The sequence below is a fragment of the Vidua chalybeata genome, chromosome 1, assembly GCF_026979565.1.
Source record: "Vidua chalybeata isolate OUT-0048 chromosome 1, bVidCha1 merged haplotype, whole genome shotgun sequence".
NCBI classification, from domain to species: Eukaryota; Metazoa; Chordata; class Aves; order Passeriformes; family Viduidae; genus Vidua; species Vidua chalybeata.
The window spans coordinates 2,179,684-2,198,247 of record NC_071530.1 but is presented as its reverse complement, the minus strand read 5'-3'; the positions used below and the strand labels follow the sequence as shown (position 1 = coordinate 2,198,247).

The following is an 18,564-nucleotide window of genomic DNA, read 5'->3' as shown; positions in this document are numbered from 1 at the left end:
ATCAGGAGCACCGGGGCAGCTTTATCCGCCCGCAGGATGTCCTGGGATTCACAGCTCTTCCTACACGACGAGTGCAGACCAGGCAGAGTGCATCCCTCACTTGTAAATGTACAGAAAAGCCACTTTGTTTTCTTTTTTTAAATTTTTTTTTCCTGCAGCGTTTCACTCCCTCGACTCAAAGCCTTGTTTCCTAAGGAGAAAAAGCACCTGAAATAAATGTCTTCAGCTCGGCAAGGATTGTTTTATTTAATTGCTGTTTATCTCTACGCTGGAGATGTTCATCTGCCCATTCCAGCTCATGGAATCCCACGGAAATCACGGGAGAAGTGGGAAACGGAGCGTTTTGATTCTGACACGGACGAACAATTGTGGATTTTAAGGTGATTTGGAGCTCCCCGTGCTCCGGGTCAAGTCTGTGGCCAACAGATGGGGCCATTTGCACACCCTCCACCTGCAGATCCCTCAGAGCAGCTTCTCCCAGCGCCCGCAGCAAGGTGGCTCCGGAGTCCCCGGGATGAAATTTCCATGGGATGTGCTGAGGAAAAGCTGTCGGGAGGAAGGTCAGTGGAAAAGGTCATGGAAAAGACCAGCAGGCAGGCAGGAGCAAGTCTACGACAAATCCTGTTCCTCTGCTTCTTGCCCGTGATAAAACCTGCCGGTTCTGCCAATAAAACCTGGAAAAACTCCCCGAGGGCGGCGGTGGTTCCTCAGAGGAGCAGCAGGGTTTTCCCAGCCTGGAGAACAGCACAGATTTTTCCCAACCTTTTCCGCACCCACCAGGAACTCTGTTCCCGAACTTTCCACTTGTAGGGATGCAGGATTTCTCTCTGCCTGGGGAAAATCCAGTTATTCATCATTTAGTGAGCCATGGCACTCAGAGGAGGTCACATACACACCAGGGAATCACAGGATTCCCAGACTGGGGATCAAGGACCAGCAAAGAATCCATCAAAACGGCAGAAAAAACATTTTTTTCCCCCCTCCACATCTGGAAAAGCAGAGAAACACTTGCTGCAGAAGCAAATAATAGCCCCTCTTTTATTCCATTTTCAACACTTTCAATCCCTTGTGCGTTAAGACCTCAACCTGTAAAAAGCAAAATAAAGACATTCAACTTTTTATAGCAGGAATGTTCCTGCTGATTAGTAATATAAATAATAATAAATATTCATTCATAAATAAAATATAAATAATAAAAATCATCGTTAAAATTAATAAAATAAATAATAATAAATATTATTCAACTGCCAAGTGGAAGAGAGAAGCGCTGGGACTTGCTTTGGCCTGCCAGGTTCCATCCTGTGTGTGGGTTTAATTGCCTGAACCACTGATTTCTTACTCACGACCTGTGGGAAGGAAAGAAAGCCCCGAGAGCAAAGAGAAAGCCCCCAAACATCAAAGGAAAGCCCAGCAAGGTGCAGTTCTAGCCCAGGACAAGGCTGAGTCACCCAGGCATTATCCAGCAGCACAGGTAAGTGCTAGTCCTGGAGTTTTACGAGGCTCCTGCCAATCACACCTGGATTCATGGAATATCCTGAGCCCACAGGGATCCGTGAGGATCAACGGGTCCAAATCCTGGCCCTGCCCAGGACAACCCCAAAATCCACACTGTGGTTTAATAAGGGATCACAAGGGAGAAAATGCCCCAGCTTTGCACCTGAGGGGAGGCTGTGTTACCCCAGTCCCCACCTCCTCCATCTCCTCCCGAGGCCAACTGGCTCTCCCAAAAACCTCTTCCCAAATTTTAGCCTCCTCCTATTGCTTCAGGCCAAGACTAGAAGCACTGACTTCCAGTAGCAAGGCCACCTTCAGCACCTAAATCTTCACTCGCCATAAAAGCTGCTACTGGAGATTTATCCCAGCGCTTTCCAGCCTGGCCCTGCCAGTCCCAGGCTTTGCTGCAACTTGCAGGAGCCCTTAAACCTTCGGTGTGGCTTTGCTTCAAGACAGGACCTGAAGGGAGGATGGACGAGGTCCAGCCTGTGCTGAAAGTGCCAACAAGCCTTGGCCGCCTCGCACATACTTGGGAGGATTTAAAGCGAGTGGTTAAATTGGATGGGAATTGCTTTTATCTGCCCAGCAGCCCAGGCCAGCAGGAACACGCTCTTGGAAGCTGCACACGCCTTTTTGGCTTCTGAACGTGCCCCCCGGTGGAGGAAGCCAGGGCACACGGGATCCTCCCTGCAGGAAACACGAGTGCTGCAGCCTTTCCTCCACGCGGGACCACACAGAGCTGGGGACACCCAGGGCGGCCCCTCCTGCCACCCCCGTGGTGCTTGGAGACCCTGCCTAGGCCTGGACTAACCAGGATGGGCTGGGGCTGAAATCGGTGCTAATTGCAGAGAGATGGAATCGTGGAATACCCTGAGTGGGAAGGGACACGCAGGGATCATGGATCCAGCTCTTGGTCTCTCAGGGTCTGCTCTGTTGGGATGACCCCAAGATTGTAAAAGTCCTCATTTCCCAGCCGGTGCAGCCAAAGAAGGAGTCTGAAATGTGTAGGATCGGCTTCTCAAGGTTGTTTATTTTTCCTTACCTAGAACATTCTTTCTCTGACCTGCCGAGCTCTGGCTAGCAAGGAGGCCATGGCATTCTGTCTGTCACCTCGGGTGGCGTTTCCATTTTATACTAGAAATTACATGTACAATGTTTACAATATCGTACCAATATCTATCCTCTATGTTAGTGTGTCCCTACCTTAAACCAATAGAAAAGTGTCACCATCACACCAAGACACAGAGGGCAAGGAGAAGGAGAAGAAGGCCAGGACACGCCCAAATCCCTCCATTTTACCCCCTGAACCCTACTCTAAAAATCCCAAATTTCTACTTTTCCACCCTGTGTTAGTTCAAATATCACACTACTCAAACCCTTGTGGCTTGTAATTCCTCATACAAATTTGGCAGCTTTTTCCACGGGCTAAAATCGAAGCCACAGGTGTTTTTGACTTAATGCCAAGGTCTCTGAGCCCCCTGCCAGGGTCTTGAGACAGCCAGGGCAGCCAGAGGGATGTCCTGGGTTCCAACACCGGTCCTGCACAACAATCCCACCCTGGGCATCCCTGGGAGTGTTGTCCAAACTCTCCTGGAGCTCTGGCAGCCTCGAGGCTGTGCCCATTCCCTGGGGAGCCTGGGCAGTGCTCAGCACTCTCTGGGGAAGAGCCTTTCCCTGATTTCCACCCTAAACCTCCCGTGGCACAGCTCCAGCCCTTCCCTGAGTCCTGTCACAGTCACAGAGAGACAGGAGCTCTCCCTGCTGTCCCCTTCCCCTCAGGGGGAAGCTGTAGCTGAACGATTCAGGTCGGTGGGGATCTCAGGAGGGGTCTGGTGGTGAGAGGGTGGATGTGAGACACCCGTTTGGCCTGGAGGTGGATGCAGAAAAAATGTGGGAATGGGGGAATGAGAAGACCTGGGCTGATAAGAAGGTTAAGAAGGGGATTAAGAGCTGCAAGGTGATCGTGGTGATTTTTGTGTTTTCCACCCTCACTGCTGTTTGCTGGGCTCAGGCTCACACCAACAACAAGCGCTGTGCTGAAGAAGCACAAAATCTCTCAGCAGATCACCCAGAGCAGAGCCCAGCACATGCTCTGGGTGTCCTGTGCCTTGGCCGTGTCTCACCCACACCAGTCTCAGGACTGAGAGGTGGTCCTGCAGCAGCTGAGGGGTCCAGGGGCCTCTCTGCAGCCTCCTTGTGTCCTTTCCACCACCTCTTTCCAGCTGAACCCAGCGCTTCCCATGTGTGAGGCGTCTCAGTGTGACCAAGCTGCACATCGTGCACCCACAGAACCCCCTGAAAATGTCCTGAGCTCCCCAGAGCCTGGGACCCCATTGCACTTGGGTGAGGAACCACCTCAGGAGGGCTGGGACTGCTTAAATCAGGGCATGGTGGCAGGGGATGCTTCAGTGCTCAGCCCCTGACCTGTGGCCTGCTCTGTGTGAGTGCTGACAATGATTTACAGGCCAGCAGAGCCTGGCGTGCCCACACACACTCCCAGGGGCCAAAATGCCCTTGCAAATTGCAGCTGCAGCCTGCACTCCATCCCCTGGGAATCGGGCAGGGCATGGATTCTGCTTCTCACCCCTGTGCCAGCATGTGAGAGGAGAGCAGGCTGCTTCCCTCGTGCTCCTCAGGGAGGTTTAGGAACAACTAAAACAAGAGAGAGGAGGGAAGGGTGATGCCTCAGGTTTGAGCTTTTATGTTTTTCAGATTCTGTGCTGCTTTAGTGTGTGGGTCTGAGCTTCACATCAGGGGATGGTGAGCTCTGTGCACAGAGCAGGGAGACAAAACAATTCCTGCTCCAGCTGGGCACCAAGGACAAATGATCCAAACCTCAGGCCCAGGAGCACAAACAGCGTGGGCTGGAGAGAGAAAAACAAGCAGGATGGGAGTGCGTGGGCTAAAGCTGGAATGGGACAATGAACTGCAAGGTGCAAATGGAGCAGAGCTGATCCCAGTGAGAGCCCCCGGGAGCGCTCGTGCATTTTGGGACCATTTTGGTTCATCTTGGCTGCAGCCCTGGCTGGGCTCTGGTGCTGCCCAAGATGGATCCATTGAGGCTTTTTAATAAATCCCTACTTTATTCTTTAGCTCTATCCAGCCTCTGTTCTAGGTCAGCCTTCACAAGGCATCAAGGGCAGGTGGGTGATGGGGACTTGGCTGCAGGAGGAACCTGGAGTGAACCCTGCCCATCAGTCAGGGCATCAGTTTGAGGATATCTCACTTCATTCGGAGCTCAGGTGTGCCAGGCTGGTCACAACCCTGCCTGTGCCCGCCCAAAAACCCGAGGTCTGAGCCAGGATCCCGTGGCACTAAATAAACCAAGCTGGGGCATGGACAGAGCCCATCCAGGCCCCTCCATGGTGTCCCCACTCCAAACAGGGTGGCTGCCCCAAACTGGCTCCTGAGAAATTGCATTTTACCTAAAACTACTCTGGAAAAGAAGAGATCCCATCCAAAAAAAAAAAAGATGTGCTGATGCACATCTACATGCAAACATACTCTATCTCTTGCTCCAGGTGTGCACAAGCTTGGAAAAATGTTCCCAAGCCAACCACCCGACCTGGGACTCCTGCCCATGGCCCAGTGATGTGATGTGACTACTTTGGAGGGACATAAAGAAACCTGAGTGCCCAGCAGCTCCAGTGCACACAGCAGAACATTTTCCTGCTATTGGCCTCAGAAAATGATTCGAAAAAGCCAGAAGATGAAGGCCAGTTAGAGTAACATGGAGATAAACTAGAAATTAGTGATCAGGTGTCTCCTAAACTTCCCTGGAAGCTGGGGAAGGAAAGATGCAAATACAGAACCACGCTTGGTCTGGCTTGTGGCTCCTTCCAAGGTCAAATTCTCATTCCATGTCCAAGCTGAGGGCATCAGGCAAAGATGTGCAAGTTATCCAGCCACTTACAGGCCTCTGGAGCCAGAAGCCTCCCAGAACAAGGCTTTGCTGAATCCAGCAAATCCAGGGGAAGTTTTCCTTCCATGTGAGTCATTCCATGTGGCTCGAGAAGGTCCAGACATGAGCAGGAGAAAAGCAGTCCAAGATCCTTCCAGGGATTGCCCACGTTTGGTGATGGGATCAGATCCCCAGAGATCACAACGAAACCTTCGATTCCCTCTCACACGGAGCCCCCCAGATCTCAAATCAGCCGCCTCAATGTGGGTGTTTAATGTTGTCTGAGACACTGTGGGGCACCTAGGACATCCACGTGAGCCTGACCTGCAGGGCATCAAACCTTTTGGATGTCTGCATCCAGGTGGGGCAGCCCATGGGGGATTTTAGATGGCAGGAAGTCCCTGTGGTCAAACCCCATCGTCCCTCGAGGTGCAGACAACAAGATTTAGATGCTTCAACGTGCATCCAAATCCCACTTCTTCAAGGTCTGGAGGTTAATCCAAAGGCTTCCTGTGGCCAGCAGAGTTTTAAGGACAGTGGTGAAGGAGAAGAAAGCGTCCAAACTGGGGAATTTCTGGTCACTGGGACCTGGGGGTGCCTTTCCACCCTCTGCATCCTTTTCTTGGCATCAACTCTGGCACCAAGAGTCTCCTAAATAGTCACGAGTTGCCCTGGGTTGCTGCCAGATTTTCCTTTGGCCATAGACCTGAGAGCCCCAGAGCTCAGGTTTTATTGGGAAGTGATAAAACAAAACCATTTGCTGCAGGAACATTCAGAAGGGGAATCCCCGAGGATCAATGTCAAGAGTTTTACCCAAGCTGTTTTTGCAGGGATCACGTGGTCAAGAGCAATGGCTTCGTGAAGGATTGGAAATGTAAACCCTGAAGTTTTTATTTAGCTGAAAATTAGTCTGGCAAACAGTTTAGACCTGCTGGAGAGAGAAACCTGGCTGGGGACAGACCTTTTGGTTGTTTTTATTGGTTTGCAATGATCTGTGTTGGGCATTTTTTGGGGGATCAACAGCTTCTCTCTTCCCTGGCACAGGAAGAGTGTTTCAGGTTCTTTTTTAGGACAGTGCAAAAGGAGACAAAAAAAAAAATCTTTAAAACAGTGAGATGGGGAAACTGGAGACTGGCTACAGGAAGCAGCAGAGAGATCTGCAGGGAGGAATGATATAGAAATGACTGATGGATGGCTGAAACACTGATTTTTCTGTAGCTTGCAGATGCCATCTGCAGAAAATGAGTTGGGCTTTGAATTGAAACTGAATTTCACGGGCCCTTGGGAAAGGGAAAAGTGGCCTCAAAAAGATGTATGTAGCTGGTCAGACTGGAGGAAGTTCCTGTGATTTTCATCTGCTGCCTGTGGATCCCTGGAAATGTCCAAGGCCAGGTTGGAGCAACCTGGGATAATGGAAGGTGTCCCTGCCCATGGCAGGGAGTTGGAACTGGATGATCTACAAGACTTCTCCCAACCCAGACCATCCTGGGATTTTGTAGCAGGCATGGAAGTGCCTTTAAGCTCCTCCTCACACAGGTTTTTCCTGGATTCCCAGTAAAAAAAAAAAAAAAAAAAAAAATCATCAGCCTGGTAGCAAAGGCTTGAAATCAAAGCAATCAGAGCACAGCTGTCTTCTAGAGGGATGAGATCCCAAAGGATGGAGGGTTTGTTGGAACTGGATGGAGAGGAGCTGGGCTGAAACAGAGGGGACAAACAGGCAGGGGAAAGATTATTTTACATAGGTTCATTTTCTGTGCAGGGGAGTTTTTTCTGTGTGTTACTTTGCATTTCTGTCTTGAGGAAGAGGACATATTTCATCTTTGCTCCCTTGAGTAAAATACTCCTTGTTATTCTACCATTTGCCTTGGTGAATTTCAGCTCCTGAGTGAATTTCCTGGGTGTCCTGAGGTTCCTGGGGTTGGAAGCCAAGCTGGTGATTTCTGAGTGACCCCTCCACCCCCGAGCCCTGTCCCTGCTGCTGCCAGCCAGGCCTGCAGACAGGTCACACTAATGTTTAACTCCAGCCTGTGTCACTGCATTCAGAGCCTGTTTTCCCTCCCCTCTGGACAAGTTTATTCCCAGTGGATAAAGCGGCCTCATCACCTCTCGGTGTCCCCTACACCAAACAAGGCTGGCTGTCCCTCCACTGCCCTTCACAGGGCATCTTCTGAGAGCTCTTTTCATCTCAGCTCTTCAGCTCTGAGCCTCTCCAGGGGGCCCACATCCTTCCCTGGAGCAGCAGAAAGGATTTTTGTTAGGAAGAACAGGTGGATTCCTGTGCTGGGAGGAGGATGGGGTCCTGAGACAGGTCAGATTCAGGACTACGGGGTGAGAGGGCTCTGGCTTATTGTCCCTGAGCAGAAGAAAAGCCAATCTCAAAGAAGATTTGCTTCGTTGTCTTTCACTTGCAAGGTTGGATATTTGGTATTTATTAGGATGACTATTATGATTATGTATTTTATTATATATTATTCTCATTGTTGGTGTGATTATGATTGATGATTACTGATGATGATGATGATACCAGGTTATTATCACCATCTGCAGTACCTGTGCTGTGGTAAGCTCCTCCAGGAACACAGATACCTCTGGCACAGGGGCACATGGAGGAGTTCCTGTCTGGACCCAGCCAAAAACATCCCTGCCAGCTCAGCCTGGCTGTGTTTGCCTCACTCTAAATTTCCTTGAGGAGAAACCTGTCCCATTCCCCCTGATTTTAAAACCCTGGAGCACATTTTCCCCCTGGACTAATTCCTGCTGCTGATCCTCTTCTCCAGCCTGGTGGCCACGGCCTCTCCCCATCGTCCTGCGTGACATCGCTGCTTTACAACAACAAAATCAGCTTCATGACAGAAGATTCCAGCCGGGCTGTGGTGCTGCTGGAGCTCTCCAGGTGGGAAGGGAGCCTGCACTTCAAAGCTTACTCATCCCTGCCCTGAGAGGCTGCAAGTACTTCCCAAGTGTCAAGTGCCCTCCGGGGAGGAACAAACACTCCAAGTGTTTGCAGACCATTCTCCTCTTGCCCCTTTCCTCCTGGGAGGATGACAAAAAGCCAGGAGAGTTGTTCCTGGAGTGGACTTGAAGTGTGTTGACCTTGCTGAGTCACACGGGTCTCAAGGCTGCTGAGGGTAGTCCTGTGTCTGGTCTGCCAGCCCTGAGTGGCTCAGATGTCTCTTTTTTTTTTTCCCTCCTGGGTGTTGTTTCCCGGTGTTGGGGGGGCTGGGCTGTGTGTTTTAGGAGACAGGAAAATGGTGATATCCTGTTCAGGGCAATGGGAATGGATCAAGGGAGTTATTAAGTGTTGGAACCCAGAATACTGAGAGTTTTGGGCTTTCTGTGCTGCCAGGCACTGACCCCCAGGAGAACACTGCATTGACCTGAGGCCGTGGAGAAGCTTCCAAAATGGAATGACAGAGCTGGGATTGTGGGGGTGGAGTTTGGATAGAAGTGTGTGATATCACAGGCTGGGAAACTTAAGAGTTTAAGGGTTTAGCGTATAGTAATATATATAAAGCTAAGATAAAGTTTTTAGAGCAGTCCATCTTCACCGCCTTCTTCTTCAAGGGTTTCAGTGGTATTTTGTAATTAGACAAAAAAATCCACATTACGAGACACGAGTGATTAGTTATTAAGTTAAAAATAAAAAGGACATAAATAATAAATAAATAAAGGACATGTTCCAGGTATTGGGGGTGGTGTTCCCTCCTATCAATTCCCTGTGGAAAGGAGCAGATGCTCTGGAAGGGACCAACTCAAGGGAGTGGAGTTGGATGCTTAATTTTCATTATGTGTGGAACCAAACTCCTGTCAAATTAGGGTCTATCACAGAATCATGGAATATCCTGAGCTGGAAGAGACCCACAAGGATCATCCAGCCCAGCTCCTGGCCCTGCCCAGACCCCCAACAATCCCACCCTGTGCATCCCTGAGAGCATTGTCCAAACCCTCCTGGAGCTCTGGCAGTCTTGGGGCTGTGCTCATTCCCTGGGGAGCCTGGGCAGTGCCCAGAACCCTCTGGGGGAAGAATTTCTCCCTCATATCCAACCTGACGCTCCCCTGGCACAGCTTCATGCCATTCCCTGGGTCCTGTCACTGTCACAGAGAGAAAAACTCAGTGCCTGCCCCTCCACTTGGGGTGAAAATGCACATTTGTCACGGTCACACAGAGATGTTTAGGTCAGGATGCAATAGTGAAGTTTGATATTTGCTGAATACACTGAGGGGGAAAATTTGACCCAGAGGCTCCTTCCTTGACACTGACAAACTCTGATTATTCATGTGGAGCAGTCCAGGGGATCAGGTAGATGTCCCCAGGGCCGCAGCAGATGTGGTGCTTGGAGACGTGGTCCAGGGGGATTTGGCAGTGCTGGATGAATGGTTGGACTTGACTCCCAGAATTCCCAGAGTGACCAGGTTGGAAGAGACCTTCAAGATCATCGAGTCCAACCCAGCCCCAACACCTCAACTCAACCCTGGCACCCAGTGCCACATCCAGGCTTTGTTAAACACACCCAGGGATGGTGACTGCACCACCTTCCCGGGCAGCCATTCCAGAACTTTATCACCTTTCTGTGAAAAACTTCTTCCTAATATCCAACCTGAATTTCCCTTGGTGCAGCTCGAGGCTGTGTGCTCTGGTTCTGTCAGTTCCTGGAGAAAGAGCCCAAGCCCAGCTGAGCACAGGCACCTTTCAGGAGCTGTGGAGAGTGCTGAGGTCAGCCCTGAGTCTCCTTTTCTCCAGGCTAATGATGATGATCTTGGCTTTCCAACCTCAAGGGTTCCAAGGTCTTCCAGGGATTGAAACAGTGGTGTATTCCCTGTGTGAGACATCTCCAAACAAGAGACTCCTCCAAAATGATACCAGGGAGGAGAACTGAGCCCTCTGACTCCTCCACAGCATCTCTGGTGGACCTATTCAGACAGCAAAGGGTGCAGGGTGGGACGTGCAAGCTCAGGACTTGCAATCACAGTAAGAGGAGACACTCCTGAGATCCTGAAACCCGGATGGTGATGGCTCTGAGCCTGACTTGCTGCTAAAAGAATTTGGAGTGAGTTTTGCCTGTGACATCACAACCATTTGTGTGAAATTTCCCCTTCCTCCCTGCCCATGGACAGATGATTTGTAGGGTCCCTTCTGACTGAAACCATTCCCTGATTCGGTGATATCTGAAAATCAGCTCATTTATCTGTTGGAAAATCATCTGGGGTGGAAATAATAATTTCATGTCCAGGCAGGAACTCCTCCATGTGCCCTTGTGCCAGAGGTATCTGTGTTCCTGGAGGAGCTTACCACAGCACAGGTGCTGCAGATGGTGACAATAATCTGGTGTCATCATCATCATCATCAGTAACCATCAATCATAATCACACCAATAATGAGAATAATATATAATAAAATACATAACCACAATAGTCATACTAGTAACTAGAACTACAGATAGCAATAACAAATAAAATCATCATCATCATATCATAACCGTCAGTCATCAAGGTAACCTCACTGCCCTGACCAAATATCCAACCTTGCAAGTGAAAGGCAGAAATAACAATTCCATCATTTCATTTTGTGGATCTGTGTGTGTTTCTGCTCTACACACATTTTTGCTTGAGCACGCAACGTGTGTATCTACAGCCACAAATGGATTTATGCGTGTTTTTACTCATTTTGTAACCACCAGAGCCTCCCAGCCTGGCATTTTCCCTCTCCCTCCTTGTCCCAGTGTGAAATCCTTGCCCTGCTCTGCCTGGGAAGCCAGCCTGTCACATGAACGGCAGGCCAGGGGCATTATCTGCCTGCCTTTCCTCGCTGAACAATGTAAGTAGATGATTAACCATTAAAGCAACACACTTTGCTGAGCCATTAACCAGAGAGGAAGGCCTGTGCTTGGCTGAACAATGGGCTCCATACAGAAACCAGCCCGGCCTGTCCATCCTGGAAGCGCCTCTCCGACAGAGCCGGATTTTGCCTTGGAATGGCTCGGTTTGGGCTCTCACAGAGCCAGCCCCGTGCTCCCCACCTTCCCATCTGCCCTGTGCTGACCTTGGAAGCTGATCTTGCCCAAATCCAGGCTTTGGAGCAAATCTTGGGAGGCTTAGGAGCTGCCACTCGTTTTCCAGCCTCCCTTTTGCACGCTGCAGGAATGCTGTGTGGGAATTGAGGAGCTCCTAACGATGCCTTGAGAGGCTGACCTAGAACAGAGATGGACAGAGCTAAAGAATAAAGCAGGGATTTATTAAAAAGCCTCAATGGGTCCACCTTGGGCAGCACCAGAGCCCAGCCAGGGCTGCACCCAAGAGGAACCAAAATGGTCCCAAAATGCACGAGCACTCCCGGGGGCTCTCACTGGGATCAGCTCTGCTCCATTTGCACCTTGCAGTTCATTGTCCCATTCCAGCTTTAGCCCAGGCACTCCCATCCTGCTTGTTTTTCTCTCTCCAGCCCACGCTGTTTGTGCTCCTGGGCCTGAGATTTGGATCATTTGTCCTTGGTGCCCAGCTGGAGCAGGAATTGTTTTGTCTCCCTGCTCTGTGCACAGAGCTCACCATCCCCTAATGTGAAACTCAGACCCACACACTAAAGCAGCACAGAATCTGAAAATAAAACAGCTAAAACTTAAGGCACCACTAATTCAGCCAGATTTACCCATCTGGAGGCATTGGCCAAACACATGAGGCAGAATTAATAATTTCTCTCTAGCTAATAATGACTAATTAAATCTTTTTTTGGGAATTATGGTGCTCCATCCCATCCTGGCTGTGTCTGTCAGATTCATCCTCAATCAAATCATCACAGAATCACTGAAGGGCTTGGGTTGGAAGGGACCTCAAACACCACCCCCTTCCATCACTCCTGTGTTTTAAAATCCACCCAGTTCCATCTGGATGTGTGTTTTAGAGTCCCTCTTTTTTGTGTTTTAAAGACCACCTAATGTGTTTTAATGACCATCTAATTCCATCATTCCTGTGTTTCAAAGACCTTCCAGTTCCATGATTTATTTTGGGTCTATTCCTGCTCAGCTGTCCCATACTTATCCCCTGACATTCTCCTTGGTGGGTGCCACTGGAAAATCAAGGAAAAGAATTTCCCAACTCTCTGATTTCAGAAGAGAAGGAAATCTGGTGATGTGATAAAACAAAGGAGGGAACTCTTCTATCTGGATGTCATCAAAATCAGGATTTGACACAAAACCTGGATACTCTGATGGGAAGATTCCCACTTTTTTTGCCCCTGCCCAGGTTAGTACATGGATACAGACTGGGGGGCTGTTCTGCAATGTGTACATTTGGTACATGGAATATTCCTGGTGCACCTCAGGCTTCCCAGGAATATTGAAAAAGGAAGTCCCCCAAAGGCAGAGATCCTTGGAGTTGCATTTGACTCAGATTTCCAAAGTTCTTTAGTACAGTGAATATAAAAAGAACACAGAATATTTCTTTTTCATTTTCATGAAAATGAACACAAAAGATTTCTTTTGGGGCTGAGAAGAAGAGTGAAAAATGGGTGAAAATCCTACCTTTGTGGCATTTGGAGATCCAGGTTTGGGGTGATTATGTTGGTGTTGAGTTCATGGTTGGAATGGATGTCTTGAAGGTCTCTTCCAGCCTTGATGACTCTTTGATTTCCCAAATTGAAACTTCGAAAAAAAACATTTCTTTGAAACAAATAAGGATGAACCTTCCTACGTATTGAGCTTCATCTCTGCTTCCCCAGACGAATTCCTTGAAAAATTCCTTGTCAGATTAACCAAATATCTGATAGAAGTCAGATTTTGGGCCAGATCTGGAGTGACCCACTTGGTGCCTCTAGGATGAGTATCCTGCCCTGGAGTCTGCACATCCATCCCAACGTTCCACTGGGAATGGGCCCTGCTTCCCATTGCTCTGCTTCCCAACTATCCACACCCCTCACATGGTGATGTCACATCCCAAACACCCACCAGACAACACAGCCTTGGACTCTGAGCTCGTCCAGCCCTGTGGGCACAGAAATTGGGATGCTCCAAGATTCCAAGGCTTCAGGTTGGCTCCCAAACTGGATTTGGTCAAAGATTTGGACAGAAGAAAACGGATGACAGCAAAACCAGAAGGGCCCAGTGATACTGAGGTTTTCCCCAGCTGGGGGTTACCTGTTGAGAGCTGGAATTTTTGTTCTTCTGCTTAGCTGGAAACAATCCTGGGAAAGGATTTCAGGGACGCAGCAGGCTGGGATGAGGTTTGAAAGAACTTGAGCAGCAACTGGAACTTGTAAAATGATTATTTCTGTATTTTGGCTGCGCAGGGAGGCAAAACCACTGGCAGCAGACAGGTAGAGCAGCAAGAAAAATACTCTATGCTCAGAAACTCCAGAATTACAGAACAGTTTGGGTTGAAAGGGACCTTAAAGTTCATCCAAGTCTACCCAGGGACACCTTCCACTATCCCAAGTTGCTCCAAGTCCCATCCAACCTGGCCCTGGACACTTCCAGGGATCCAGGGGCGGCCACAGCTTCTCTGGGAACCTGAGCCAGGGAGGAATTTCTTCCCAATATCCCATCTAAACCTTCTCTCTGTCAGTTTGGATCCACCCCCCCTTGTCTTGTCACTCCAGGTCCTTGTTAAAAGGACTTTTGAACTCGAGTTTTCTTTCAAAAGGCTCATTTTACTCACAGGAGTGGAGGTCACTCATAGGAACCTTCTTCTAACTCGGCCAAAACCTGGCAGTGCTCACAAACCAGGCCAGGTGACAACACCCAGCTCCCAGACACGCTGGCTGGGGACCAGACAGATGACAACCTTGGAGACAATGACATTTCAGTTCCAGCAGGAAATCATAAGCCCAGTGTCAAAGGAAGCAAAACACTGTGAAATAAAACACTTTTATTAGCACGGAACGTCCAAAAAAAAAAAAAAAAGTGAAATAACACCACCGGCATCACCCGTCCTCCAAAAATAAAAGCAAAGAAGAGAGAGGTTTCAGCAGGGCTGGAAAATCCCCGACACACTTTCAATGGGTGGGCTTGATGTTGTGGCTACAAAAATATTTCTGCTCAGCTTGTTTCTGGCTGCTCTGCAGCTGAAGGGTTGCCAGATCTCTTGGCCGGATCGCTTTTCCTTCAGCGTTCTGCACAATGGGATTGCTCATCCCAAAAAGGCTTGGAGGGACGGTGGACTCGGGGAATAACTCCCCTGGTAAATGTCCTAGAAATATTCCCAACGTTTTGAGCCACAGCAACTGCCAACAACTTCAGAGAAATTCCTTAAAAAACGCCAAAAAAAATGTCATTTTTTTCTCCAGAATTTCAGGCTGGGAATAGTGGGAGCAGTTTTCCCATTTTTGTTGAAATAAGTGTGGCTGCTCACAGGATGGAGAAGCACGGGAGGACACGTCCCTGGGGACACTCCTGCCACCCAAGAGCTGCTGGGGAGTGGCTTTGGACAACGTGGGTCTCCCAGAACCCAAAACCAGGCTGGGTTCAGGAGGAAGTTCAGGTAGTTTGGAAACACCAAAGGAGCTTGGTGTGGTTTTTTTGGGGTTTTTTTGGTTTTGTTTTTGTTTTTTTTTTTTTTTTTTTTTTTTTTTTTTTGTTGTTGTTTTTTTTTTTTTTTCCAAGGCTTTCCAGCAAAAAGTGAAACTGGAAAACATCAAATGTCCTTTTAGCTCAGCCCAGGACATCCATGGAGCTCAGTGTTGTTCCCTTCTCAGGGCATTTCACTCCACCCTTTTCCAGCCTTTCCTTTGCACATTGGGATTTTATTTCTTAAAGCCAGTGTGTAATTTGCAGGCAAAAAAGGTCATATTTTGAAATATCCAAGGAAATCTGTTGATGTTTTGGACCTGCCTTGGGAATACTTTCATTTTTCCCCCACAGAAATTTTCTCCCACCTTTTGTGCCACCCACACAATTTCAACGTGGATTTTTTGGTTATCTTCTCTTCCCTGCCATTCTCCATTCCCAGAAAATTCACTATTAAAAAAAAAACAAAACAAAACCAAAAACCCAACAAACAAAACCAACCAAACCAACCAAATGAAAACAAACAAACAAACAAAACATAAAAAAGAAAGAAAAATAGAGAGAAAAAGCACTGCCCACCCAGACCTGCTCCTCATCCGCTATTTTTGTGATTTTTTGTTCTTTGCTGTGTTAAAAACTGATTAAACATCCCATGTTTCTTCCCAGTGGATCCAATGGAGAGAGGATTTTTTAACTGGGATTATCAGAGGAGTAATCAATTAGAGGGATTAAAAAAAAAAAACAAAACAAAAAAACCCACCAAAACTCCATTGTAGAATGCAGCAGCCACAGACAACAGAGATGGTTGGAAACTCTTGCAAAACTTCAACCAGAAATGAATTTGTAGAGATTTAAAGAGGTTTCTGTTACTTCTCTCCAAGGTGACAGCAGTGACCACAGCCAGGGGCAGCTGAACTCCAGAAAAAACAGCTTCTACTCCTTTTTCTGTTTTTTTTTTTTCCTTTTTCTCCTTTTTTCCTTCCTTTTTTCCCCTCCTTTTCCCCTTTTTCCCTTTCCCTTTTCCCCCACATTATCTCATCTCTCCTCTCCCCTCTCAGGGACCGTGTGTTAAATGGTTTAATGTATGTTCAAGGTCAAAGAGCCTTGACTGGGGCATCTCCCTGGCCACTGCCACCAGTCCCTGAGGGACAGAGGTGGGTGACCTTAAAGACAGAGGGACAGGTCACCAAGGGCACCCGTCACCCCGGGGCTGAGGTAAACAAGAGGTCCTGGAGGAGCAGAGCTGATGAGATCTGCACTGGGATATTTACCCTCCCTGTAACCCTTGAGTCTCCCTCTTCTCCCCCAACTCCTCCCCTCCCACAACCTCAAATTCTTCATTTCCCCCTTCCAGTCGCTCTCCCAGAATGTCCCCAGTGAGCCCAGAAGTGTCACAGCTGGGGAATGTCTCAGGGTTTCAGTATTAATTCTACTCTAGAATAGAATTAATCAGCTCAGAGGAAGTGCTGAGCTCACACAGGGGCTTCTCCCTCACTGTGCACAAATCCAGGTCTGTGTTTTACACCTGATTTTCATAAGGAAATGACAATTTTCCAGTTGTCAGCGCAATCCCTCAAATGATGGCTGGCCAATCCATGTGTTTTACAGCACAGGCAGAAGGTGGGAAGAGTCCCTGCTTCCTTGGCACTGCTCCTTCAGAACTTAAAAATCCCTCCTGCAGCTCTGCCTCACAAAATTCCTTCATTCCCGACGTGCCTGGTTGCCATAAAGACAAAACAAAGCTGATTTTGCACTGGGGTTAATTGTGTTAAAAACCATTCTGGTCCAGACTATAAAGTCCATCATTCTCCATGAAATTACCAGCAAAAAGGTGATTTCCATGTGAGGAACTCCTGCCTGGGTTTGCTCGGAGGGGCTGTTTTGATGGTATGGATGTAATGAAGAAAAAGCTTTGCAAGAGCAGAGCTCAGCTCAGGAAGGATGTGCATGGAAGCAGGAGGCAAAAAAAAAAAAAAAAAATCCCTTTTTAGGTACTTTAAAAAATAATTTGCCAGCTCTTGGAAGCATCAGTGAAAAGAAATGTGCTTTGTTACCAGAGCGAAAGGATTGGACATTAACAGAAGCAAAAAGAGAGAAAAAGAGGGTCATGAAAACACTCCTGGTGTTGGAGCCCCTCTGCTCTGGAGCTGGGAGAGCTGGGAATGTTCACCTGGAGAGGAGAAGCTCCAGGGAGAGCTCAGAGCCCCTTGCAGGGCCTGAAGGGGCTCCAGGAGAGCTGCAGAGGGACTGGGGACAAGGCCTGGAGGGACAGGACACAGGGAATGGCTCCCACTGCCAGAGGGCAGGGATGGATGGGAGATTGGGAATTGGGAATTGTTCCCTGGGAGGGTGGGGAGGGGCTGGGATGGAATTCCCAGAGCAGCTGTGGCTGCCCCTGGATCCCTGGCAGTGTCCAAGGCCAGGTTGGACAGGGCTTGGAGCAGCCTGGGATAGTGGAAAGTGTCCCTGCTCATGGCAGGGGTGGGGCTGGATGAGCTTTAAGCTCCCTTCCAACCTTTTTACACTTCCACGATTCTCTGAAGGTCTGTGCAGGCACCTCAAGGTCACTTCATGCAAAAAAGATGAAGAATTGGTGCTTCCTTCTGTTTAACTTGGAAGCAACACCTTCCTAAATTAGAGGGAAAGGGGAAAAAAAAAAAAAAACTAAAAATCACCCCATTCTCTTCTTGCATGCGATAATTTCAAAGCGTTTTATTGTGTGTCCTGAAATCAGTTGAGGGAGGGGATCCCTGAGGGGAGGGAGGTTTAGGGAAACCTCCACCTTGTTGAGACTTGAGGGGCTCTGCTGCATTTTGACCACCTCGGTGCCCTGGCTGATTCTTTTCCCATAAGATTGTCCCGTTTGGGGTAGATTTACAGAGGGGAAATTGAACACGTGCAGCCCAATAAGCGCAGCTTTGAGTCCACGGATGCCAGAGGGATCCCAGAAGGATCTCAGAGAGCAAAGCTGGTGGCTCCACACCTTCTGCAGCAGGGGACACACTCAGCCTTACAACACCCCCACATATTCCTCCATCCAGCTCTGCTCTGCATGGCAAGAGTGGGGAAACTGCTGTAATTTGCTTTTTGTTTTCCATAACACTGCAACGGGCCCATTGCCTTTTCTTCACTTACAGAAGTAAGTGAAGGGCCATGCCACTCCTTCTTCCAGTTATTTGCACGATCCAGAGCCCTGGGGAAGCAGGGATGTTCTCAGCCTGGCTCTCAGCATTCCAGCTGAAAGGATCAGAGGTGTTTTGATCACATTTTTACCCCACAGAATTATTGACCCTGATGCCTTGTGTAGGCTGACCTAGAGCAGCCTGGACAGAGAATGGAGTGAGCTAAAGAATAAAGCAGGGATTTATTCGAAGGATCTCCTCACTGGATGAACCAAAATGGTCCCAAAATGCACGAGCGCTCCCGGGGGCTCTCACTGGGATCAGCTCTGCTCCATTTGCACCTTGCAGTTCATTGTCCCATTCCAGCTTTAGCCCATGCACTCCCATCCTGCTTGTTTTTCTCTCTCCAGCCCACGCTGTTTGTGCTCTTGGGCCTGAGATTTGGATCATTTGTCCTTGGTGCCCAGCTGGAGCAGGAATTGTTTTGTCTCCCTGCTCTGTGCAGAGAGCTCAGCATCCCCTGATGTGAAGCCCAGACCCACACACTAAAGCA

General features: G+C 48.7%; 1 long non-coding RNA gene across 4 annotated transcripts; it reads right to left on the bottom strand.

The window, feature by feature from the left end:
- Positions 1 to 2,546: 2,546 nt before the first annotated feature.
- On the bottom strand, positions 2,547 to 13,233 carry LOC128790825 (uncharacterized). Of its 4 annotated transcripts, none has more exons than XR_008431882.1 (3): positions 12,910 to 13,233; positions 11,436 to 11,584; positions 2,547 to 2,628 (listed from the first exon to the last, which is right to left on the bottom strand). It is a non-coding gene; the product is annotated as an uncharacterized LOC128790825 (long non-coding RNA). The 4 variants fall into 4 exon arrangements; XR_008431884.1 differs by lacking the exon at positions 2,547 to 2,628 and adding an exon at positions 6,301 to 6,938; XR_008431880.1 differs by lacking the exon at positions 2,547 to 2,628 and adding an exon at positions 6,992 to 7,090.
- Positions 13,234 to 18,564: the final 5,331 nt, after the last annotated feature.